Source organism: Capsicum annuum, unplaced genomic scaffold (assembly GCF_002878395.1).
Source record: "Capsicum annuum cultivar UCD-10X-F1 unplaced genomic scaffold, UCD10Xv1.1 ctg1936, whole genome shotgun sequence".
NCBI lineage: Eukaryota > Viridiplantae > Streptophyta > Magnoliopsida > Solanales > Solanaceae > Capsicum > Capsicum annuum.
Genome location: NW_025825201.1, coordinates 259,312 through 287,164, shown reverse-complemented (window position 1 = coordinate 287,164; position 27,853 = coordinate 259,312). Strand labels below are relative to the sequence as shown.

Below are 27,853 nucleotides of genomic sequence, written 5' to 3'. Positions count from 1 at the left end.
CACCTATGTATCGTATTGAAAACCTTGAAAATTAGCATTTGTATGGTAAGTTTTCAAATGGTGAATTCTGGTTGAAGACTGTTACTTTTCTTGGTCATATAATTTCCAGTGAAGGTAGCACGATGGATCCATAGAAAGTTGTAGTGGTTAAGAAGTGGCCTAGGCCCACAACTCCAACTAATATTCAAACTTCTTGCATTTAGTTGGTTACTATAGGAGATTTGTAAAGAGTTTCTTGACTATAGTTACCCCGCTGACTAAGTTGATAGAGAATAAGGTGAAGTTTCTATAGTCTGATGCTTGTGCGTGTAGTTTTGAGAAGTAGAAAGATAAGTTAACTTCAGCTCTAGTTTTTACTCTACCTAAAGGCACTAATGGTTTTTTTGTCTATTGTGATACATCCCATCTGGGAATTGGTTATGTATTGATGCAATGGTATGGTGGTAGCCTATGCTTCTAGGTAGTTTAACGTCTATGAGAAGAATTATCTGACCTATGAATTGGAATTGTTGGCTATAGTGTTTGCTTTGAAGATCTGGCATCACTATTTATATGGAGTCCATGTAGCTATCTTTTTTGATCTTAAGAGTCTGCAATATCTGTTCACCCAGAAAGAGATGAATCTTAGGCAGAGGAGGTGGCTTGAGTGGCTTAAAGACTATAATATAAGTCTTTACTATCACCTAGATAAAGTTAATATGGTTATTGATGCTCTTAGCAGGTTATCCATGGGGAGTCTAGCTTATGTGGATGAGGATAAGTGGGAGTTCATGAATTATATTCACCATTTGTCTAACCTTAGGGTTCATCTATTGGACTTCAAGGATGGCGATGTGTTTGTGCAAGAGGTGGCAAAGTCATTCCTTGTTGCTGAAATAAAGAAGAAGCAGGTGTTGGATCCTGTCTTAATGAAAATTAAAGGAGATATGGGTCAGCAAAAGGTTGTAGTTTTTGAGATTAGTGGTGATGGTATCTTGAGGTACCAAGGCAGATTATGCATCCCCAATAATGATGGGTTGAGAGTGAGGATCTTGGATAAGGATCACGAATTACATTATGTCATTTATCCCAGTTCAATGAAGGTGTATCATAATCTTAAGAAGATCTATTATGGAATAATATAAAGCGAGATATGGCTAGTTTTGTGTCTAAATGCATGGTGTGTCAGCAAGAGAAGGTTGAGCACTTGAGGCCTAGTAGGTTAACTCAAGAGATTGAACTACCGATATGGTAATAGGAGATAATTAATATGAATTTCATTACCAATCTTTCTCAGTCTTAAAATTAGTTTGATTCAATTTGCGTCATCATGGTTAGGATGACTAAGTCTGCTCACTTTTTGCTAGTGAGGACTAATTATTCGACAGAGGATTATGTGAGGTTATTCCTCCAAGAGATTATGAAGTTGCATGGGGCACCTATTTCTATCATGTCAGATAGTGGTACTCAATTCTCATCGCATTTTTTGAATTTTTTTAAGAAAGATTTAGGAACTAAGCTGAGCCTTAGTATGACTTTCCACCCATAGTCAAACGGTCAAGTAGAAAGGACTATTTAGACATTGGAAAATAGGCTTTGGGCTTATGCGATTGACTGTGGTGGTAGTTGGGTTGATCCTTTGCCTCATATATAGTTTGTGTATAGTAACAACGACGACTTTATATTAGAATGGCTCAGTTTGAGGCATTGTATGGTAGGAGGTATAGGTCTCCTATCGGGTGGTTTGAGGTTGGTGAGGCAAAGATGTTGGGTCCAAATTTGGTCCACCAAGCGATGGAGAAGGTAAAGCTAATTTGAGATAGACATAAAGATGCCCAAAGTAGTTAAAAGTTCTACACAGATTTGAGGTGTAGGGAGTTAGATTTTGATATTAGAAATTGGGTGTTCTTGAAGGTATCTCCCATGAAGGGAGTATTGTGGTTTAGGAAGAAGAAAAAGATTAGTCACCGTTATGTTGGCCCATACCTATATTTGAAGAGGGTTGGTAAGGTTGTGTATGAGTTGGAGTTACCTCCTAGTTTGAGGTCCATTCATCCGGTGTTCCATGTGTCAATGTTGAGGAAGTGTGTAGGTGATTTGTCGCTAATTGGGCTTATCAAGGATTTTGGTATTTTGGATTCCTTATCTTATGGAGATGTCTTTGTTGAAATCTTGGATCGGGAAGTTCGTCGGTTGTGGACTAAGGAAGTAGCTTTGGTAAAGTAACTATGAAGGAACCACAAAGTTGAGGAGGATACTTGGGAAGCTGAAGAGGACATGAAGTCCAAGTATCCATTCCTATTCTCTATTCTGGAAAATTATGCTTAAGGTATGTGTTATTCTTAACATCTTTGTTTTATATCTTTGTTAAATAGAAGTTGTAAATTCTTAGGTATTATTGTTTTCTATCTTAAAGGTAGAGTAGGGTAATATAGAGTCAAATTGTGCTAGCAATTGCCTTGTCCCATCATTTGAGGACAAATTATCCAAGTGGGGAATAATTGAAACCCATGGATTTTTTCCCTTGAAAATTTCTTGAGCCTTAGGATCACTGCCTTGGTTACGACTGGGCCCCCGAAGTCATAGGGTGTCTTGACGACTCATAGGGATGATTTGTACACAAACTAGTAAGTTTGAGGCTTGATTCTGCTTTAAGTATGATTAGCTCACTATGACATGTTACGAGTCGTTAGGTGTAATCCTAGGGTGTCAAGTGTATGTCCCAATTTATTCTCTGTGTTGCCTACGTTGAGCTGTAAGGATAATATTGTAGGGTGACTAGGTGGTACTGCCTTTGTTACGACTCATGGTGTTGAGTCGTATGGTGTGGTTACGAGTTAAGGGGCCGACTCGTAACCAAATGCCGCACTTTTTCAGCTCTTAAGTTGAGGGCACTCTGGATAGTTCCCACTTTAACCCCTCTGAACCCACAACTTAAAAACCTTCATTGGGACTTTATTATTACATCATTTCTAATAAAACACTCCAAAATTCTCTCAAACTCTCTGTTCAATTTAAAGCTAGGGTTTTGAAAGGTTGATCAATTAGCGATCTCAAGGGTGGTTTCTCTCCGTACATCTTATTATTTCAGGCATGTTACTCTCCTCTCATTGTTAATTTTGCAAAAACATGTGATTTAAAGTATTGTTCATAAGGTTATTGTTTTGATTTTGAAAGCAAAGGTTGGGGGTTATAAATATTATGAATTGAACAATATTTCTGATGGTTTATATATATGATTTTTGTGCTCCTAATGTGGTTTTGAACTTGTGGGTGCATGGGTATGGTGCATGAACTAGGTTGTGATTTTCCCAAAATTGTGGCTTTTGAAGTAGTTATAACCCCCAACCCCATAATGTAAAATTGGTTCTAGTTATGAGAACTATGGGAATTTGTAAAATTAAACTAGTCTTGAACTATTGCATGATATAAAAAGGAATTTGAAATACAATGGTATGATTTAATGAACAAAGGGAGTCGGTGTTCCGCAATGTGTATTAATAAACAAAGGGAGTTATTCTCCCCAAGTTAAAGAAAATTATTTTGGCATGATGTGTTACCTTGCAAATGTAGTTGGTATGACGATACCAACAATGTATGCCAAAAAGTGTATTGTGGTTAAATGAATGGGAATGTCTGATACTTGTTTTAATTGGGCTATAATAAGGGTTGTCTAGCTGATTCATGAAAGTGGACGTCCAAGTGACCAATACTGGAAACAGCGTTTGCCAATGCGGGGTTTAAAGTTACCAGGCAGGTTCATGTTACCCTTATTATTATTTCATGATTAGGGAGGTTCAAGTCCTCAGTTAATCATTATATGATCGGGTGCTTAAGTCACCTTGGTATATGTTGGAGGTTTTGAGTCCCCCATGTGCAAATATATGATATTATTCTCAGATTTGGGTGGCTACACACACTGGGGCCTGACTAGGGGGGTGAGAGTTGGGGCCTATATAGCCCGTGGGTACTATCATATGATAATTGAGCTACATAACCAAGGCTAAGGTTTTGAAAATGCATGTTAAGTCTTATTCCTTATCTCGGCATGTGATATATATTATGTATATGCATTTGATTATGTGCACTGGATTTGAATGATTTTAACTATTGATCATATCATTATGTTATTCTTATTCTCGAGTTACATGGTGGCGTTCACCCTGCTAACCGTCTTCAGACACTGTATCCCTACGCAATGTAGAAATTGGTCATACTTCTACTCCTCCAGCTCAGTTACTTGGATTCTGGATCAACAAGTGAGTCAGATTGAAATGGTGAACTTCCATACTTTGGAAGACCTCATTTTATGATTATGGTTTCCTTTACATTTTGACTATTCCTTTGGATTTGGTTTCTTGGCTATGGTCGAGGGCATGTCCTGACTGGATACTAATTGGTTTTAAAGAGGTTTTATCAAACTACTGTTGGCCTGGGCGGTGTCCGTATTGGTGTTAGTATTGGTATTAGTATTTTCATTGATACTGGTATTGGTTGGTTTTGGTTATAGACTTAATTTAATATCTTTAAATTGATGTTCTCTAATCTTGTTATATGTTCGAAATTTAGCCAACCTTTGCGTGTAGTGTGCTTATTTTGGTTAGGTACAAGGGATGATCTCCGGTCCACGTGAGACTTGAGATACCTGTCACGGCCAGGACCTAGTTAGAGTCATGAAACTACCCTCGAGAAAACATCCAATCACCACGATCAACATCTAAAGTTCAAGCTTAGAGCAGCATCAATGGTGAACCACCAATAAAGCATACCACATACTATACTAGTCCATCAAATTGGGAAGTCAACCTAAATTCCTTATCTCACTTAACTAAGCTCTATAAGCACATATTCTTCACAACGCCATTACTACACCATAAAGTCCACTACAAGTCTTATCACATATTTTACTAATTTACCACCGCTAGAGAAAAAGAGAGTCACGGGGGATAAAGTCACATAATAAGGATTGTCGATCTTAATCTCATAATATAACCCATTACAATCTAATCAGTAAATTCTACTTTGTCACATCATATATACTTACCAATGCATAAGTCCCAACTAACTTAAATATTCTATAAACACTAGTGGGTCTCTATGTATAACTTATTGGCTATTCTATGAATGATTAGCCAATAATCCATTCACAACTTATAAATGATTTCTATAGCCACCATAACCATCCATTTTGAAAGCTTTTCCTATTTTAAATAAAAAATTATCATAGATAATCACTTGCTCCACGAACAACCATATGGTTCACAAATCTTGCTACAGTATTACCCAATCTCCATACGAGGGCATACCACCCTTCACTCAAAGGTTACACAACTACAACTACCTTCTTTACTCAAAAGTTACCCCACTCTGACTTCTAAACTTATGACTTAATATCGCTAATGCTAGGATCATCTTACTACTTATTTATTGTAATACCTTCACTTATACTACTACTCGGGTGGAAATATTATTCCAACATTCTGTTATATATCTCTATCCTTAAGTATAACATCTGCAATAAGTATTCTGAAAGGGACTGAATACACTTCATACCTTAGGATCAAATTCATGATGGATATAGATAGGCTTAAATGCACTAACAGACTCTTCTCAGGTCCTTATGCTATTTTATAACTTAATGGATAACTCAATCAAAAAGGACCACATTGTTAGGAATCTAAACTCTTGAACTTGTATTGCCTTAATAATTAAGCATGGCCCATAAAATTAGAGCAAGGAAGGAATTTTGATAACTTTTGTATGGATGAGGCTCTAGCATGAATTAGAGTACGAAATAATGGAAAACATATCCTAAATGCCTGGTACCCTCCTAATTATAAGTATGGTGCAAAACACACCCATAAGCAAGACTCTGCTAGACATAACTTTGTAGGAACCTTAGGACAATGAACTGTTCTCTGATACTAAGCCTGTCATGACCTGAGCTGAGGCCCTAGCCATGACGGGCATCCCAAACCATCAGAGATGGAGAAACCCCTTAGCATACTATCAAAAGCATAATCCATACATAAATAAAAGTATGAAAGATATAATGAAATTCAAAGAAAACTTATAATCCAAACTGTGTCAACAATGTAGTGACAATACAACTATCAAATCTCATTTAAGAATCCTCTACTTAATACTAACTGTCTAGGACAGGGCGGATGGACCATAAACTGAAAGAAGTCAATATATAAATAAATTTCCTTCCCAAGGATGGATGACTCACCAACTCTATCAGATTCAAATCTTCTACTGATGTGATGGACCACAAGACTGTGCCTTAGAACCTGTATAATAAGGGTCACTACTTGAAAAGTATTGGGTATGAAGAATAATCCAAAAATAATGCATATTTCATGTAAAATAATCGAGAGCATTATGAAAACTATATATCATAATATATATATATATATATATATATATAAACACATAGGCATAATATAAAGAGCTTCAATTCATGCTTGTAAAACAATGAAAAGATCCATATACTCATCTTATCACAAAATCTACAACAAGTCTCTTTCCCCTGTCACTGATACCTGCTAAACAAAGATAAACAAGGATAAATCACGTTCTTACCCCTGCCGATAAGAACTTGGTCCCTAAACTATTTACACATACATATACCTTATCTTTCTTCTTTTGACATCATTAAATAAGTAAAACAATAAAATGCGCAAAAAATAGCACATGTGTTAACTCCTGGCCATTGATGCTATACTAACATGAATAAGTAAAATCATACGAAAAGGAAAAGATTATAGCATCAACACACAAAATATTCATTAATCATAAAGACCACATTGTACAATGTCCGGAACAAGAGCATCACCAACCAAGTACAAGGTAAACACCACAATGAAAACAAAAAGATAGGACTTAAAAAAGGGGCTTAAGACTACAGTACACTACAGGGACCATGTTTGATAGATAACAGGTAGAAGGATCAGAAGAAGGACCAAAAAATTAGCGAAAAGGAGAGTCATTCGTTCATTTTCAGAGGTATGGTTCTTCAAGAGTTGTTGAGTCAAGTCCTTAACTTTGGCTTCCAAATTATGAATCTTAGACCTTAGCATTTCATTATCAACTTTTAGACTCTCAATTCCACATGGTACCTACTCTTGCCCCTTCAAGTGAGCTACCTTTAGCATAGCAAGTTCTCCATCTTTTTACACCAAGTGAGCGGTCATCTCCTCTAGCTCACTGGTCATCCTAATTTGAACCTCAATTAAATATACCACCACTAACATAGACTTTAATCCACTCCTACATAGGTTAAATTAGTTTTAACCTCAATAGGATCTACCACCACTGACGTAGACTTTACTCTATTCCAACATAGGATATACACATTGTCTTCCAAGATAGAAATGGTAAACATTTGCTTAATGGATCCTTCCTTTATAGGGTCATAATCCATATCAAAATAGGCAGGCAGTGGCATTTGTTTTGGTTGTGGAAAGCTAGGCCATAGAGTTAGAGACTATCCGTAGCCAGGTTCTCAGGATTAACAAAATCATTTTTCAGCTCAGTCTGATCGCCCAAATCAGTAGGGTACCACTTCCAGTGCTACTAGCGGGCAATGCCCAAACCATCTCTTTGCTCTTCATACTCAACACGATCAGGAAAGTTCTCCTGATGTAGTTACTGGTACGTTACAGATCTTTTATATGCATGTTTATGCTTTGCTAGATCCAGGAGCTTTCTTGTCTTTTGTTACTCCTTATATAGCAGTTGATTTCGAATCAGTCCCAAAATTCTAGCAGAGCCCTTCTCAGTCTCTACCCTAGTGGGTAAAACCATCATAGCTCGGCGAGTATACAGGAACTGCTCAGTTATGATATTTTAGAAAGTCACTTCAGCAGACTTAGTCAAATTAGAGATGACTAATTTTGATGTCATTCTCGGCATGGATTGGCTTCATTCCTTCTATGCCATATTCGACTGCAGAAACAAAATAGTTCAGTTTTAGTTCCCAAATGAACCCATCCTAGATTTGATATATAGCGTATCCGTTTTCAGAGGCCAGCTCCTACCTTCGGGCAAGGAAAATGATATCTAAGGGATGTGTTGATGTGTGAGCAAAAGCTAACACATTTAATGCTTTTTAGCTTAAAATAATTGTGAATTCTGAAGTAACTCTTGTTGTTTTGATGTGTTTGCTCATGATATTACAGTAAAAGGCTGAAGGAATAAAAACAAACGACAATGGAGAAAAAGTGTTGAAAATCTGAGCAAAAGAAAAGAAATCATGGCTGACAACCTCCGTGATACATCGTCAGCTTTGTGATAGCTTATCAGCATTGGCGTCAACCTTAACCAGAAACTTGAAGCCAGAGAAGAATTTTTGACGACGTTGGTGATAAGGCATCAAGTTGGTATAAGGCATCACGAAGGGCGTCAGCTTAAACCAGAGAATTGAGTTTGAAGAAGAAATCCGTTGACATTGGTGATACGCCGTCAGATCGGTGATGTGGAGTTAGCTACATCATCAGCCTAAGAAAGATTTTAAAGGCAACTGAAGCATTCTGATGCCATCCATGATAGGGCGTTAGACTCTTGATGTGGAGTCAACTTGGGTATCACCTATTTTGAGAATTTTATTAATTTTTGTTATTTTATTTCCTTCATTAGGCTTTAGTATAAATAGCGTCTTTTAGGGTTTCATTCACAACTTCGGAAGCAGCTCTTGACATCTTGTAACTTAGTAAAGGGGATTTCACTTGTTTTTGACTCTCTTAACTTAGAATTCAATTTTCCATCCTTTGATTTAGTTGTGGGAAATTCTTATTGTACTTGAAGGAGAAATAACTTTGAATTTCATCTTTTGTAAGTTCACTTGCTTTAAGTTATGAATTTAAGCGTTGTTATCCCTTTCTGTCTTATGAGCAACTAAAAACCCACAACTAGAGTTGTGGGATCTATGATTATTATTTCATTGATTTAATAGTTGGGTTAGGGTTTGAGTGATTGTGGGAACGTCTTGAAATTTTGTTATTTTAACTTGAATCTATTGGTTGCAAATATTAGGTTATGCCTTAGGTTTTATTTTCTTCTAACAGAGAAATAGACTAGAGGTCGTGAATTATCAACAGGGACTCGGAACCTACCAACCTTCTGTTTAATGATTGATGCCATAACCGGATCAATCTACCTGAGATAACACCCGGTTGGAAATTGATATGTTATCTAAGTTCGAGAGAATTAGATAATAAGTTTTCTAGTGAGGTCGAGAGATAAGTCAAATAGTATCATCGGCAGGGATAATCTGTTGTTCCCACTTATCACGAGAATCATGAAAAGTTATTATTCAATGGAGATTAATAGTCATAGTGATCACAACCCTAGTTTCTCTATATCATTGATTCAAAATATTAAAATCTAAGTTTTGAGTTCTAAAATAAGTTGAAACGTTAAAATTTGTTTGATTGATAAAAACCCATATTTTGTCTTTTTCTTATCATGTATTTGAATTTAACTTGTAGCTATAGTTTTGAACTAGTTTAATCGCCACTCACATTGTTCCCTGTGGATTCTATCCCGGCTCCGAAGTTGGGTAAATATATTGACGACGATCGCGTACACCCATTCAAGAGTGTAATTTGAGCATTATCATGTGTTTATCATCTAGTTCATGTTAGAGATTCCATTTCTGAGGCTCCCAGTCTCAAATCAGTCCCAGTAGTGAATGAATATTCACATGTCTTTGCCAAAAAATTTCCAAGAATTCCTCCCAAAAGGGAAATAGACTTTGGTATGATGTTCTTTCAGACACTCAGCCTATCTCTATTCCACCATACAGAATGGCACCTGTAGAACTCAAGAAACTAAAAGAATAATTGTAGGATCTCTCAGATAAGGGATTCATCAAACCCAGCATTTCCCCATGGGGAGAACCAGTCTTATTCATGTGCAAGAAAGATGGTTCTCTCAGAATGTGTATAGATTACCATCAACTCAATAAAGTCATGGTCAAGAACAAGTATCCTCTTCCTAAAATCAATGACTTATTTGACCAACTTCAGGGTGCTAGTTATTTCTCTAAGATAGACCTTAGATTCAGCTATTATCAGCTTAGAGTTAGAGAATGTGACATACCGAAGATAGCATTCTGTACGCGGTATGGTCACTTTGAATTTCTAGTTATGTCATTTGGTCTTACCAATGCCCTAGCTGCTTTCGTTGACTTGATGAACCATGTGTTCCAACAGTACTTGGACATGTTCGTCATAGTCTTCGTAGATAATATTTTGGTCTATTCTCACACTGAGCGCAATCATGCAGACCATCTCAGAATAGTACTCTAGACTCTCAGAAATCATCAGTTATTTGCCAAATTCAGTAAGTGGAAATTTTGGCTAAGATCAGTTAAATTCCTTGTCCATATTATTTCCGGTGATGGAATTAGTGTAGATCCTCAAAAGATTAAAGCAGTAGGAAACTGGCCTCACCCTATTTCTCCATCAGATATTAGGAGTTTCTTGTGTCGGCTGGATATTACAGATGGTTTGTTGAGGGATTTTCTTCTATTGCATCCCCTATGTCTAGATTGACTCAGAAGAAAGTCAATTTTTAGTGGTTAGATCTATGCGAGAAGCTTTTTTAAGAACTAAAAACTCGACTCACCTCAGCTCTAATTCTAGTATTACCAGATGGTTCAGATAGTTTTATAGGATATTGTGATGCTTTTAGAGTGGGTTTAGGTTGTGTCCTTATGCAGCATTGTAAGGTAATAGCCTATGCCTCCAGACAGCTTAAACCCCATGAGAAGAATTATCCTACTCATGATCTTGAATTAGTAGCCGTAGTATTTGCCTTGAAGATTTAGAGGCATTATTTATATGGTGTTCATGTAGACGTCTTCATAGATCATAAGAGCCTTCATTATGTCTTTTCTCAGAAAGATCTCAATCTTCATCAGATAAGGTGGTTAGAGCTCCTAAAAGATTATGACATGAGTGTCCTCTATCATCCGGGCAAGGCCAACATAGTGGTCGACGCTCTCAGTAGACTGTACAAGGGTAGTATTTCTCATGTTGATGATAGTAAGAAGAAGTTAGCCCAAGAAGTCCACTTATTTACTAGACAAGGCATTCGCTTAGTCGAGTCTTCAGAGGGCGGTGTATGTGTTCAGAGTAGTTAAGAATCATCTCTAGTTTTTGAGGTGAAATAAAATCAAGATAAGTATCCTAGCCTTGTCAAGCTAAAAGAGTTAGTTCAGAATCAGAAAATAGAGGTTTTCTCTCAAGGGGGAGATGGCGTCCTTCATTGTCAGGGTCGTCTCTATATTCCGGGCATAGATGACATAAGGCAGTGAATTCTTGCAGAAGCGCATGGAGTGCGCTACTCTATTCATCCAGGGGCCACTAAGATGTACCACAACTTGTGGGAGATCTATTGATGGAGTGGGATGAAGAGAGATATTGAAGATTTTGTGGCTAAGTACTCTATATGTTAGCAAGTTAAGATAGAGCATCAGAAGCCTAGTGGTCCTATACAGGATTTCAGTATTCCTACTTAGAAGTGGGAAGATGTAAATATAGACTTGGTGATAAGTTTGCCTCAAACTCGTCATCAGCATAATTCATTCTGGGCCATTGTAGACAGAATAACCAAATCAACTCTTTTCCTTCCAGTTCATACCTCTTATTTAGCCAAGGATTATGCCAAGCTCTACATCAAGGAGCTGGTTAGATTGCATGATGTTCCATTATCAATTATCTTAGACATAGATACCCAGTTCACCTCTTATTTTTTGAAAGCATTCCAAAAGGGTCTTGGTACCCAAGTTTATCTCAGTATAGCCTTTCATCCTCAGACAGATGGTTAAGCAAAAAGGACTATTTAGACTTTGAAAGATATGGTAAGGGCGTGTGTAATTGATTTCAAGGGTAGTTGGAATGACCATTTGCATTTGATTGAGTTTACATACAACAATAGCTATCATTCCAGTATTCAGATGGCTCCATTTGAAGCTCTCTATGATAGGAGATGTAGATATCCAATCAGTTGGTTCAAAGTTAGTGAGGCCTCATTCATAGGTCCTGACTTAGTATTTGATGCCTTAGAGAAAGTTCAGTTAATCAAAGAAACACTCTTGGTTGCTCAGAGCCAACAGAAGTCTTATACAACTATTTGTATAAAGGATCTCGAGTTCGAGATTGGTGACTATGTCTACCTCAAGATCTCTTCTATAAAGGGAGTGAAGAGATTTGTCAAGAAAGGAAAGCTCAGTCCCTAATATGTCGGTCTTTTTAAGATTCTCTGTCGATTTGTCAAGGTAGCTTATGAGCTCGAATTGCCTTCAGATCTAGCCTCAGTTCATCCAGTCTTTTATGTCTCTTTGCTTATGAGGTGTATGGGTGACCCATCAGTCGTAGTCCCTATTCAGAGCATTGATGTTCAGAACAGGCTTTCTTATGAAGAGATTCCAGTTAAAATCTTAGACTATCCGACCCGTGGATTGAGGAACAAAGAAGTCCCTCTAGTTAAAGTTATTTGGCAAAATCAGTCCGTAGAGAGAGCTACTTGGGAAGTAGAAAAATATAATCATACCAATTACCCTCACCTTTTCCCCGCCAACTCCGATCAAGCTCAATGTAATAGTTTTCCTTAAGCTTACTCAGTTACATGACTAATGTACATCACTAACTTAGTATTTGGTCTCATGTTCATGTTCCCATGATAAACTTGGTATCAAGTACCACCGTATATTCAATCATGCATTAATGTATCAAATCAGTTATATAGTTATGCATCAGACATGCATTCTCATTGTGAGAAAACTTAGTTCTTCAAAACTTTTAGATATGCATGATCAGTATGTTATGTTCAGCTTGTCAGTCACTTCCATCATGAGATCATGTTCCAGTTATTCATGTTTAGCTCATTTTTTCCCCTCTCAGTCAGTCTCATTCGAGGATGAATGTTCTCAAGGGGGAGATATTATAATACCCATGCTTTTTCTTAGCTTGAAAATCATCTCAAGGATGTTAGAAATTTCTTTGAAATAAGAATTCATTCTTATACATGTGGTATTTCCATAGTTCACTTTTTATCACATGAAAAATTGAATAAGCTTTCCATTGATATATAATTTGCCCAAATCCGACACCTGAGAAAAGAGTTAGAGCCTTTTTAGTGAGTCAATGTTTGACCTGAGCCTTCAGCACCATCACAAAGATAGCTCAAATAGCAATTGTCAATTTCCAGTGTTGCTCCGTGATAATGGCGCGTCGCGCCAAACTTTCAGGTCATAGACAAGGTGGCAACGCGATAGCTCCGCATCGCGCCCCCATGCAATTTCCCAATTGTCAATTTCCAGTGACACGGCGCGATAACACTGTGTCACACCAAGGTCCCAATTCAAAAAAATTTACTAAAAATTAAATTATGTGTCCAGGGTTAAAAGGGTCAAGTCCCCCGCCCCCCATATAAGCTTCCAAACACGGGATTTAGCCCTTATTCATCCAAAATATTGATGTTTTTCTCAAATACTCTCAAGAACTCAATGTAGGGTTTTCATAGAAGGTCCAATTTAAAGAAGGTTTCACCATCAATCTTCATGAAATCACGATCTAAGGTATTCATAGTGCTCATTCATGGGCTCCTTTCTTCCATGAAGTCCAAGAATCCCTTTTCAACTACAAGTTATGAATTTTATTCATGTGTTCATGCTTTGTATGTTCTCTTTCAGTTGATAAATGAGGAATTGATTTCTATTCCATAATTTGATCATAAATTCCATGTGGGTTGATTAGTATAGATAAAGATTTATGAAATCTCATGACTAAAATCTTGTATTATGAAATTAGATTGAAGCATGATGTTTAATTGTTGTATAATGTACTTTACATGTACTATGCCTACAATATGTTTGATTAAATGCCTAGATGAAGAAAAATTATCTAACTAGCATGATATCATGAAAATCCCCATAAATGTATAAGCTTATTCCTATTAGACGTTTGATGAAATGCTTCAATAAACGTATTGTGGTCATTATCATGTATTCAAGAATATCAAGTCATGTCAGTTTCCTTCCATCGAGTCTTGGGGGTACTTGTACCCAAAATATTATTTGTGTGCCTAGATCCATGTCAGGTTTTCACGATACTCTCAGTCAAGCTATGAACTCTTAGACTGCAGATAGTCTTATGACTTAGGAAAAATCTCCATGATCTCATGACTCAGTCAGTTGTCAGATATTAGTAGTATTCCGTCAGCTACGGAAATTCAGTAACTCAGTCCATACTCAGTTCAATTCAGTAAATCATGTTCAGTGTCCATTCAGATGGGAGTAGGAATTAGGACCGAGTGAACCTAAGGATGGGGTCTCACCTGTTATACGAGGGTGTGATTCGTGGTTGCAATCCTTAAGTTTTAGAACTATGTAGCCAGCATAGGTTGAGACATTGTAGCCTGCTATATAAGGGTAGATGACATGGCTTAACTTGTTATTTGAGGGTTCCCACTGTTCTCACTAGAGTTACCTGTTATATAAGGGTTACTCACATATTGTCCTTAACAGTAGCGCCGTATTGACACCCTTCTAATCAAGGCATAGATTGGACCCCAGCTCAGCTATTATAGCACCTTTGGGGCATGTCGGTTACATACTACTTCCCATAATTTCATGTTACAGAATCAGTACTGTCAGATACAGTCAATCATTCTCAATAATAAAACTTAGATAGCTTTTTATATTTTAGAACTGTCAAACACAATCAACTCAGTTACAGTACGAAACTCAGATAGTTCTATCAGATTCAGGACTATCAGTTACAGTCACCCATGTTATCAGTTATACTCAGATATAGTCATTCTTGTTATCTTTCATGTCATGTTATCAATATTCTGATTCAATAATCACGATATCACGTCGTCAATTATAGTTACATAATTATGTATCCATTCTCACATTCATGTTAGACAGTTAGCTAGCATTAGCATGCATGTGAACCCTTGCATTTAGCCTACCTCACATGTATACTCGATACATATGTACTGACGCATTCGTGCTATGAAGCTTTCTTTTTATGTTACATTATAGGTTCAGAGACACGAGTTCCAGATTAACAGTAGATTCTAATTTCAGCAGTCAGAGTAGAAGTGAGTCCTCATCCTTCAAGGACATAATGATTTTCTATTATCTCATTGATTAGCTTATTAGTTAGAGTTAGTTGGGGACATATCTTATCAACTCTTTATTCAGATTCTTCGGACAGTAGAGTCTTTCAGACTAGATGTAGACTAGATACAGACTATCATGTTTAAACTTTAGTATTTTTAGTTTTGTTTTGGGTACTCTATTACCCCATATAGATTTTATATCATTCAGTTTTGTTTAGTATTGAACCTTATGGCCTTTCAGTGAATGTCTCCATATTATTAAGTTATCTTATGTAGTATACAGGTACAGATATCAGTCATGGGTTAGCTTGTGGTCCCTCGGGGTCATGATCACCATATAGCATTTCGGTTCAGCAAATTAGTTCATTACAATTCATTACTCTAGACAATTCAGTCGTAGCTCAGAATGAATGGCCAACTGCTATTTCGGCCAACCTAGTGCCAATACGGCTGCAACTGGAATTCAGGACTTCACCTGGATGAATCCTTCTTTATTTATGGGATATAAGTCTAAAAAAGATCCATAGGAGTTCCTCCATCAGGTTTAGAAAGTCACAAACATCATGGGAGTAACTTCTAGTAAGAGTTTCGAGTGGTTTAAGCAGTGAAAGGTAGATAGGGGTACAGATGTAGAGCCTATAGAGTGGGAAGAGTTTGTTACTGCCTTCCCAGATAGATTATTTCCCTTAGAGATGAGAGAAGCCAAAGTGTTAGAGTTCATCAATCTTAGACAAAGTAGTATGAGCATGAAAGAATATTCCCTTAAGTTTACTCAGTTAGCCAGGTATTCTCCCCATGCAGTAGCAGATAATAGGTCCAGAATGAGCAAGTTTGTATCTAGGGTATCAGATAGTATGGTTAAGGAATGCAGAACAACAATATTGATCAAAGAGATAGATATATCTAGGCTTATGTTCCATGCTCAATAGATTGAAGAGCAAAAACTTAAGGAGAAGGAGAAGGAAAATAAGAGGGAAAGAATGGGTAGCTTTAATTTCAATTAGCCTAAGTTAGATGGGGGTAACCATTCCCAGTTTTGTCCAAATCCTTCAGTTCCAGCTCTATCTTCATTTAGTGTGCCAGTACCAAAGTTCAGGAATGACCGTTGGGATAAGACATCAGGCTCCAAAACCTAGGGTAGTGTGAGCAGTGGTCGTACCCATCCACTTTGCAAAGAATATGGTAAAAATCACCTAGGTATGTGTAAAGACGACAGTGATGTGTGCTTTGGATGTGGTGAGTCAGGTCACAGAGTCTGAGAATGTCCTAAGGCTGGTCTGCAAAGTCAACATAGTCATCCTTCAGTTCCATTCGGTCGCCCAACACAGCTGGGCACCACTTCCAATATCACTAGTGGTCAATGCCAGAACATATTTTGTGCACTCCAGTTTCACCATGATCAGGGAAGTTCTCCTGATATAGTTATTGGTACGTTATGAGTCTTTCATCTTTATGTTTATGCTTAGTCAAATTCTGAGACCTGAAATATTAGCAGGGCCCACCTCAGTGTATACCTTAGACTCTAGAAGTAAAGTGGTGACAGTTTAGTTCAAAGTTTATTAAGTGATCCACAGATTTAGAATAATGGCCTTAAGCTAAGGAGGAGATGGTAGAATAAGTAACCAAGTCAGGCTTTCAGATTTTAGTATTAATGTTGTAATCTCAGTACTTATGCCTTACATGTCAGCTCTATGATCGTAGAACATACTCATGCACATTATAAAAAACCATGCATGCTTACAATTCCTAGTATAAGGAGTTCCAGTTCACTCTGTAGTACGAATCAGGTTCCATAAGTTCAGAAATTTCAAACTCAGGTAATGCAGTTCATGACACATGTATTCATGTTTCCCAGTATGCACAGTTCTTATGACTCATGTTACACTCTAAATAGTTAGTGAAGTTAAGTTTATGCCATTGTTCCTCAGGCCTCAGTAGTGTGTCAAAGTCATTCAGTCGTCCTTCAGTTAGATGATGTCTCTTACATCATCACAGTCTTTCTTAAACCTACTCAGTACTATATTTTGTATCATTATAAACTTGGTATCAGTTACCATCTCATATCATCCCCATGTCAGTCATGTATTTCATAAATCAATTTTAGCCATGTAATCATGCATCAAATATGCATGTTCAGTATGTAAGATCAGTCTATAAGACCAATCACGTAATTATTCTTTAGTTGTGCATATCTAGTTCAGTACATAAACTCAGTCTATCCGTACTCTCTCATGTTAACTAGCCATATTTGAGGACGAATGTTCCCAAGGGGAGATATTGTAATACCCCATATTACCATAGCCTAGATTAACCCTCAGTACATGGGTTATCCTAAATAAAATTTTTGAAATACTCAGTAATTTTCAGAGTAGAGCCTGTCATTGCGTAGGAAATTCAATTAGCTTTCCAATGATATAAAATTTGCCTAAATTCGACAATCGGGTTAGAAGTTATGGCGATTTTAAGTTTCAGTCGTTAAACATCGTCATTCAGGCCAGTAGCGCAACGTGGAGTATGTCAAAACAGCAATTGTCAATTTTTAGTTTTGCTCTGTGATATTGGCATGTCACACCATAGACCCAGTTTAGAATTGTCAATTTTCTATGTACCAATGTGATTCCACCGCATCACGGTGCACTCTCTGTTCACAAATAAAGTGATAACGTGATACCACCATGCAATTTTCCACTCGTCTATTTCCAGTGACACGGCGCGATCGCGCCGTATTGCACCAAGGGTCTAGATCAGGAAAATTTCATGAAAAATTAAAGTTGTGCCCAAGGTTAAAACAGTCTTTCCCGTGATTTTTATTCCACCCAGATGTGGGATTTAAGCCCTAAAAATGTGTAAAACCCTTTATTATTCACTTTTCCAAAATCAAAAGGTAGTTCTTACTCAAGAAAACAAATCCTAGCTCTCATGAATCAAGGTCAATCCCAAGAATCTCTCCAAGAACTCCAAGAATCTCATGAATTAAGGTATGTTAGATTCTCATCTACGGATCCCTTACACCCATAGAGTCAAAGAATCAATTTTTTAAACTTCAAGAATTATGATTCATGATTTACATATATGAAATTGGATTGTATTCATGTTTTGACATTTATTGAGTTTTAATCCATGATGAATGGTAGATTCAATGAAATTGTATAGAATGTATGTTGAATTGAGTAATCCCCTTGTTATAATCCATGAATTTTCAAGTTGATTGTTTTATCCATGTTAACCCTAAGTGTTTATGATTTAATGAATCAAGTATGCTTCCCATGTATTTGATAAATTATCTATGAGAATAAAATAATGTCATTATAGCTTGCTAACATGTATTCCCCATCCATTACAAGTTAATGCATCACAAGTGTTTGATGAAATATCTCTATGAATGAATTATGACCAAGTGAAGTGAACATTATCATGTTATTAAAGATTATGCTTTGCTTCACTTTTCATGCAATCGAGTCCTGAGGGTTTTTAATACCTGACAATTTAGCTGTTTACCTAGAGCTAGAATCAGTTACAGAATTGTATCAGTCATGTCATGATTAGTAGTACTCTCAGTCAGTTATAGAACTTAGCAAAACTCAGTAAAATCATTCTCAATCCAGTCCAGTTCAGTATAATTAGTTCAGTGTCTTTCAGTTGGGAGTAGGATTCAGCACGGAGCAAACCCAGTGATAGGGGCATTCCTATTAGGGTAGGGTTTGACCCTTTGTAGCAATCCCTAAGTTGCAGAACTACGTAGACAGTGTATGTTGAGATGACTTCCTATTATATAAGGGTTGACACATCTCTCATGATTTTTCCTGTCAGTGAGGGTTGACAAAATGTCTTCCTGCTATTTAGAGTTAACTCACAGTTAATGTTAGTACCCATGGCACGGTACTAACATCCTTTCAATTGGGGTTATAGATTGGTCCCCAACCCAGTTATCTTATCTTATTTGGGCATATTGGTTAGATGATTACCTCCCATAGTTTTTGTTTTAGACTTTAGTTTAGAACTCAACTTAATTTTACAGAATCAGGACTATCAGACATAGTCAATTAGTATCAATAGTTTAGTTCTCAGTAATTTCAGATATCATTTATACAGTTATCAGAACTCAATACTTAGGTTCAGAGAAGCTCAGTTAGAGTCTACATGTACTATTATATTCAGTTACTCTATAACATTTAGTTAGTTATTATTCATGCATATTAACCCTTGCATTCATCCTTACCTCATCTAGCACACCAGTACATTCCCACATATTGAACCATACTTTCCTACACTATGATATTTCATATCATAGGTTCGGATGCTCAGGTTTCTAACTGCACATAGCCAGATTTAGCTTACAATAGCAGATTTATCAATGAGTCCTCATTTATCAAGGATATGCTTTTGATTTAGTATTTCAGCTTAGTAGTATTTAAGTAGATGGAGTTAGTTGGGGGATTGTCCCATCAACTCCACTTTCAGATAGTTTTAGTTAGAGGCTTTACAGACAAGATTTTCAGACACTATTTTAGATTCAGATGTTATTATTCATTATCAATATTTTAGTTGTTTTGAACCTTATGGCATTTTAGCCTATTATTCCGCAATTATTTTTGTATTATTATTCAGTGCTCACAGGAGATATCATTCATGGGTTAGCTTATAGTCCTTTGGGGTTGCAAGCACTGTGTGACGACTAGGGGGTAGTCTCAGGTCATTACATTATCCCACTTATTGAATGACATATCATAAAACCCGTATCGGCAAAATATGATTTTAGGCTATGAGTTATCTAAACTCATACCTTCTTTGGGTAACCATCTATCTCTTTTTAAGCCCAATTTTAATACTTTAAAATCATATTTCATGCTTAAAATATTAATTCCTTTCATGTTAAGGGTATTCCATAATAGGAATCATTATACCTAGACTTGAAAGTCATACCATATCAAATCATATCCTTAGCCCTTTTCATTCAAAAACATGTTAATGACCACCCAAAGAGTTAAACCTCGTATGAGAATTCTTATTTCAAATAGCCTACAAAACTTATGAAAACAGTCTCTTTTCAATACATTAACATGTGATGTCCAGTTCCTAAATAAAACATATGTAATTCTCTATTAGGAAACAAGAGCATTAAAAATAATAGTCACTTCTTTGAAAACATGTAAGATAACCAAGCATAGTAGAGAGAGGCACTTAAAACTTAAGAATTATCATCATTCATAAAACAGCCCCAACATTAGTTACAAATAAATCTCATGATTGAAAAATGGGAACTTATAGTTCATGCTCTCAAATCCAATTCAAAATCAATAAGTGATAGTAATAATTTAAACTCAAGATTTTATACCATCCATTTGAACAACCCATAACACGTTAAGATAAGAAATTTCATCATGAAAGGTGGATTTCATAAATCATGCTCTTAAATTAATTTTCAAAACTCATAACATATGTACACATGAATATAACTCAAGTTCATAGAAAACACCCCTAGTAATTTCATAATTTCATCAAACTTGGGTTCATGAAGCATGTTATTCCAATAGTTTCAAAAAACCCATAATACGTACATATATATACACTTTAAAGCTTGTTAAAACATTAAACTTATGCCCATTAGAGTTAGGATAGTTCTATATACCTTTTGATGGAGAAAGATCAAAGAATAACCTTGAGTTTGGAATCTACAATCTTTCAAATTGAGAAATACCTCCTTGATGTTCTTGAGAGAAAGAGAATGAGGGTTTGGGGGCTTTTAATTGGTCTTGGGATGATTTTAAGGTTATAGGATAGGTTAGGGGAGTTATGGGAGGTTACAGGACCTTTTTGCCCATAAAATAAATCTAAATTGAATACTTTTTGATGCACGGAAGGGGGTTCATGACGCATACCTATCGCGAACCTCAGGGTTTGTGGCTAGGACTAAATGAGGACCTCGGGTAGTGTCTCACTAAAACACCCACAACTTTTGATTCATAACTCAAATTGATGAACAGTCAGTTGCGTTGGAAAGAGGACTAGAAGGTCTTTAATTTGATATATAATGGCCATATAACTTTTATATTCTAGGAGTAATAGTCTCTGGAAGTTGACCTAAGAAAAATTCATCAATTAAAACTCAACGGGTAAGAAAGTACCCAACTTAAGTTTGATTTAGGAGATTTTTATGATGTATACTCATATCCAAAGATGTTCTCACACTAAAACATTGTTATTCACACTTATTTATAATTAGAAACCATTGGGTTCGGGTCTATATATGTAGAAAAGATGGTTCAACTTTAGCCCGATAGTGTAGGGTGTTACACAAACACTTCGTTCAACAAAAACCCATAAGCCAGACCATACTTGTCATCCTTTTTTATCCTCACTTTATACATATACTCTATCATCATAGCAAAAAATTTTATATGCTTGAATTTGGTGAGGGATTCCATTAGGAATGGGTCGGGTTCAATTACAGCAATACATTTTTCAATACGTAGAAGGAGAGCCTTGTTAACCAACTCAATAAAAGTTGAAATTCCCCCTTGAGGGACATCTTTGTGAATGACTTGATTTTTAAATCATCCAACTTGCGAATTTGATCCAGGAACTTCTAAAACCCACACTTATGGGACCTGGTCCCTTAAGTGGGGATACTCAACACCTCAACCAACACTTTCTCATCAAGGTCAATATTCACATCATGGATCTAACTCGTTAAGTATAAAGCATCATTAGAAAAAGTTAGATTATGATAGAGCATCCTCACTTCCTTCTTATAGGAAGGAGGAATAGGGGGCTTATAGAAGTGTTCCCAACTCTAAAATTGGGAAATATAACAAATATTATAATAAATAAAAAATATAAATATAAATATAAACAACAAAATGGGGGTAATAGTGGCACCGACAGAGTAATATATAAACTATCTATTTGAGATCACAAATATCACCAAAACTCTACCAACAAGAAACTATAGACACAAATACAAATAAAGCCCTTCTCTCTACTATTACGAACGCACTCCTACCCACTAACCCTCTACCCTAATTTGCATTCTCTGCACCTTCGTATAAAGTATCATGTACTCTGTAAGTTGTAACCACTCCATGTTATGTCTAATCACCCCTCTTCTATATTTTTTTAGCCTACCTCTATCCCGCTCAAAACCATTCATAGCTAGCCTCTCCATTTTCGTGCTCGATGGAATCCTCAAATCAAATTTAAAACCTAATTTCGCTTAAAATAACCCAATTATCTTGGTTAAAAGTTCAATTATGAGGACTTATTTATGGATATTTTGTATAAAAAAGTTATTGTTATCTCTAAAAGGAAAATATTCATCTAGTGCAATTTGATTGACTATTTTTATTCTTAGTTCATTAAAAATAAGATATCTTTCTCTTTTTAAACCTTTTTAGTTTCAATGATCCCCATAACATTCAGCCTATTTTAACACCGTTAATTAACTTTTCATGAAACATTTGGCCCATTTTAATCTGCTTAACGGCCCACCCTACCAAACCATTTTCCCAACCCATATATAAAGATAAAATTGAATCACAAATACACTATTGACAGTAAAGAAGAGAAAAGGGAAAAAAAGATGACTGGAGCAGCAACCAGGGAAGAAGACAACAAGTTGTTCGACGATCAATCTGGTCATATAAATCTCAAAGTCAAAAGCCAGGTTATTATTTTCATTTAATTAGGGTTTCCTTTTTCTTTTAGTCGGTGTATGATTTTATCTTAAGGTTTTCAAAATTATGGGTCAAAATAGATATATATAATCAATCCGACTAGCTATTTAGGTTGATAGAGTCTTTTGGTATGCAGGATAAGATGGGATATCTCAATATTAATTATAAAGTAATTTAAATTAATAATCGTCAATCAAAAAAATTAGGATTTTTTATAACCGGTGTATAATTTATTAGGCTTTTGTAAAAATTTGGGTCAAAATAGATGCATATAATCTACCCGACAAGCTAGTTGGGTTGATGGGCCTTTTGGTATGCGGGGTAATATTAGATACCTCAAGATTAAGTATTAAACGGTATAAATTAATCATCGTGAATCCAACACAATTATGGTTTTTTCCTATCAGTGTATGATTTTATTATGTTTTTCTTAAACTTTAGGTCAAAATAAGGTATATAATAGACTCAACTAGCTATTTGGATTGAGGGTCATTTGTTTTTGTGGGATGAGATGGGATATCCCAGGATTAAGTATGAGATAAAATTTATACTGTATTTGGTTGACGATGTAAATTAATCATAGTCAACCTAACACAATTAAGGTTTTTTCCTATCAGTGTATGATTTTATTATATTTTTCTTAAACTTGGGTCAAAATAAGGTATATAATCAAATCGACTAGCTATTTAGGTTGAGGGGTCATTTCATTTTGTAAGATGAGGTGGGATATCTCACGATTAAGTATGAGATAAAATTTGTGCTTTATTTGGTGGACGGTGCAAATTAATCATCGTCAACCAAACACAATTAGGGTTTTTCCCTATTGATATATGATTTTATTAGGGTTTTGTAAAATTTTTATCAAAATAATGTATATAATCGACCCAACTAGCTAATTGGGTTAATGGGGTCATTTGGTTTTGTAGGATGAGGTGGGATATCTCAAGATTATATAAGTATGAGATAAAATTTATACTGTATTTGGTTGATGGTATAAATTAATTATCGCCAACCAAACACAATTAGGGTTTTTTTCCTTCTATTAGTGTATGATTTCATTAGGATTATGTGAAATTTTAGGTCAAAATAGATGTATATAATCGACTGGGCTAGCTATTTGGGTTGAGGGGTCTTTTAGTTTTGTGGGATGAGGTGGGTGGAATTTTTCATGATTAAGTATGAGATAAAATTTGTACTATATTTGGTTGATGGTATAAATTAATTACCGTCAATCAAACACAATTAGGGTTTTTCCCCATTAGTGTATGATTTTATTAGGATTTTATAAAATTTTGGGTCAAAATAGATGTATAAAATCTACCTGACTAGCTATTTAGGTTGACGGGGTCCTTTGGTATGCAGGATAAGATGCTTTATCTAAAGATTAAGTATGAGATAAAATTTATAATATATTTGGTTGACATTATGCTTCTTTACTTTGTTTGAGGTAGTGGTATGGATTGTGTGCACTTTACTCTTCCTGGACCCCTCTTTGTGGGGAAAAATGGGGTATGTTGTTGTTGTATAATTGATCAGCGTCAACCAAACACAATTAGTGTTTTTTCCTTCTATAGGCGTATGATTTCATTAGGGTTATGTGAAAATTTAGGTCAAAATAGATGTATATAATAGAGCCGACTATCTATTTGGGTTGAAGGTTCATTTGGCTTTGAGGGAGGCGGTGGGGTATCTAGGATTTAAGTATGAGATAAAATTTAATATTGTATTTGGTTGAAGGTATATATTAATCATCGTCAACTAAACACAATTATGTTTTTTCCCCTTCTATTGGCATATGATTTCATTAGGTTTATGTGAAATGTTAGGTCAAAATAGATATATATAATCAACCCGACTAGATATTTGGGTTGATGGTTCATTTGGTTCTATGGGATATCTCAGGATTAAGTATTAGATAAATTTATACTCTATTTGGTTGACGACGTAAGTTAATGGATAAATTTATACTATTAACCAAATATAATTAGGGTTTCTTTTTCCATCGCGTATGATTTCATTAGGGTTTTGTCGATAGTAAAAAACGAGTGTTAGAGTAGGTTTTACAAAGTAGCATAAAAGAATAATCATATGAATCCTTTTAATTTTGAAAGATTTTGGGTTCAAATAAAGTGGGATAGATGTATTTTAGATTAATTAGCTTCTTTACAATGTTAGGGGTCGCTTGGCATGCGAGATAAGGCGGCATATCTCAAAGTTGATACAACTACAACAACAACATACCCAACATATTCTTGGGGGTTTAGGGAGGATAGAGTGTACGTAGTCCTGCATCCCAACAATTAAGGTATTGTTTGGTTTGCGTGATAAGATTAGATAGGGTTTAGGATTAAACCTGATGCAGTATAAATATAAATTTTATCCCAAACTTAATCATAAGATATCTCCACCTTATCTCATCTAAAATTAGGATTATTTTTTTCATATTCCCGATGGAATAAATTAGTCCAAGGGGTGGACTATAATTCTAGTATAATTAGTCCATGTTCTAAATGAGTCCTTAAGGTTTTAATGCTATAATGATCCTGGTATTAAGGTATGAGAATTGCGTCTCACATTGGTTTAATAGGGAGCAGATGTAGGGCTTGTACAGCATTAGGATTCTCTCACCTCAATAGCTTACTTTTGAGATATGGTTTCCTATTCTCTCTTGTTTGTATCACTAGTGTTAGAGCCACCCATCATCTTTTGTGTTCATAGTGATGTTGATATTGTATTGTTGGCTCGGGGCTAGAAGTGAACAAGTGGTCTAGTGTGCAGTTGTTGAGGTCAACAGATGTAGAGGATGGTTTGTAATGATCCTATTGTTGGTAGAGGGTTTAGTCTGACCAGTTTAATGGGGAACTGACATGGGCTTATATAGCCTTGGACTCTCCTACCTTAATTGGTTTGTTTTGTGGTGTAGCTTTGCTTGGATTGTATCAAATTACTTTTATTCATTGACTTGTGTGGATACATTGGTTATAAAATTTAAAAACCCATTTAAATAACATGAAATTACCTTGATTCAAGTGAAATTAGAAATTTAGACCTAGCAGAAGCAAGAAATACTGTGTGATTTCCATCCATATGCCCAAGCCCTGATGGAAGTAGTTACCCAATAGCAGTGCTAACTCGTGGAATTAGTCAAGGTGCATGCAAGCAGGCCCGAACATCACAAATATAAAAAAGAAAAGAAATTAGAAACATTGAAGGGGGGGGGGGGGGAAAGGAAAAAAGTTAATTTCTAACTGTTTACTTGACTCTTTCCATATTACTTATTTTTCTATGTTATATCTAGTCTAGTAATTGTTCTATGTTTTGTTTGTTTCTACTCATAGCCCATGCAAATAATCTTCTCGGAAGGAACTTTTGCTATCCTTCATTAGAATTTCATCACCACTCATTTCCTAAATCATTTTGCTTGACTTTGGAAATTATTATAGCTTCATTATAGCAGAAAATAGATTGGAATATATACGAAAGGGCATACTAATAAGTAATCCCAAGTTGGGGATATCGAGATTGTTGACTTTGTATTAATGCTTTATGGGTTGTCAGAAATTTAATTGTACATATTTAGTCCATTGTCTCATTACAGTTTCTTAAGATCAGAGAAAGCTCTTGCACTTGTCATGTTGGATCCAAGTAAAATATCTTTTGATGAGAATTAGATTCTGGTTTTTCTCATCGATGCTAGACCAGGATATCTTGGTCTAGCTTAACGAAATGCTGTAAAATATTATGACAACTGATGTATTAGTTTGTAGTTACCAATAGTAGACCTTGGTAATGCCTATGTTAATTATCTGGCCTTAGTTGAAATTGTTACCAAATAGTGATCTGTTGCCTATTCTCAAAAAGTCAGCCCGAAAGTGGGAGTGATCATTTGATTATGTGGATTTGGTGATAGGGAATTATAATCAGTAATAGTGATTTACATGTGGCCTTTTTGCTCATGATATGACAGTAACCTGGGCAGTACCTACTTCTCGAGCTTTAAAATTTACTTTCTATTGCTAGGATATACAATGATTCTTTTTGGCTATACACATTACAATCTGTCTTTAAAACACTATATCTTATGCAGTTGTGCATTGAATACGTAGTTGATGAAAGTTGAAACAATTAGTAGTGGAAAACTTTTTCTTCCTTTGTCATATTTTTTATTTCCTTCCTTTCCCTTACTATTTTTAGGATGATAGGCTGCTCACACAATTTTCTGGAAAATGGCCTTTTGCATTGCTTGGAAAAAGAGAACTATGTATTTGACTAGTTTTTTGGTTACAGGACGGGAATGAAGTCTTCTTTAGGATCAAAAGAAGCACCCAACTAAAGAAATTGATAAATACCTATTGTGACCAATAGCCTATGGATTTCAATTCAATTGCCTTCTTGCTTGATGGTCGTCATCTTATAGTAGAACAGACTCCGGATAAGGTCCCTCTGTCTTTTTTTTGTTTCCCTCAAATGCGCACCACGAATACAAACAAAGGATAAAAGAATACCAAAACGAGCTTGTGTATCTGCTTTGTGTTCTGCTTAAAATTCTTGATTAATTTTATTTTTCCTCAAAATTTTCCTCCCTTTCGCAACTGGAGATACAGGATGGTAATGAAATTGATGGAATGTTGCATCAAAACTGGAGGCACTATTCTTTGAGTTTTATTTTCTTTCGTTTCATTGGACTTAAGACTTTTGTATGTTTCAAGAGGGTATGGGACTAGGTGAAATGTTGGTTGTGCAACTTTAGGACTTGTATGGTGTAATGAACAAGATCGTGTTCTTTTGCTTTACATTGAATTTAAATGCCTGTGTAACTTCACATGAAAGTCATTACTTGCTTTACCTTTTAGTTTTCTGACGATGGTATGAATTTAGAGTCTTGGTTTCTTGCAAATAATCCCCTTCTCAACCCTCAGGAAAGAGATGCTTGTGACAAGAATAAGCTCCCGCGGAGCCTGCTTGCATGTACCTCGTGCGTGATTGCAGTTTGGGTGTATGGTTTCCATCTTATTGGGAGTTTGTTTTAGAACCAACTCCCAATGCTTTAGTGAAGTGGTAAA

The 27,853-nt window shown here is 35.9% G+C and overlaps 1 pseudogene; it reads left to right on the top strand.

Moving 5' to 3' along the window:
* The first annotated feature begins 22,598 nt into the window (after positions 1–22,598).
* On the top strand, positions 22,599–27,449 carry LOC124890525 (annotated as a pseudogene).
* Positions 27,450–27,853: the final 404 nt, after the last annotated feature.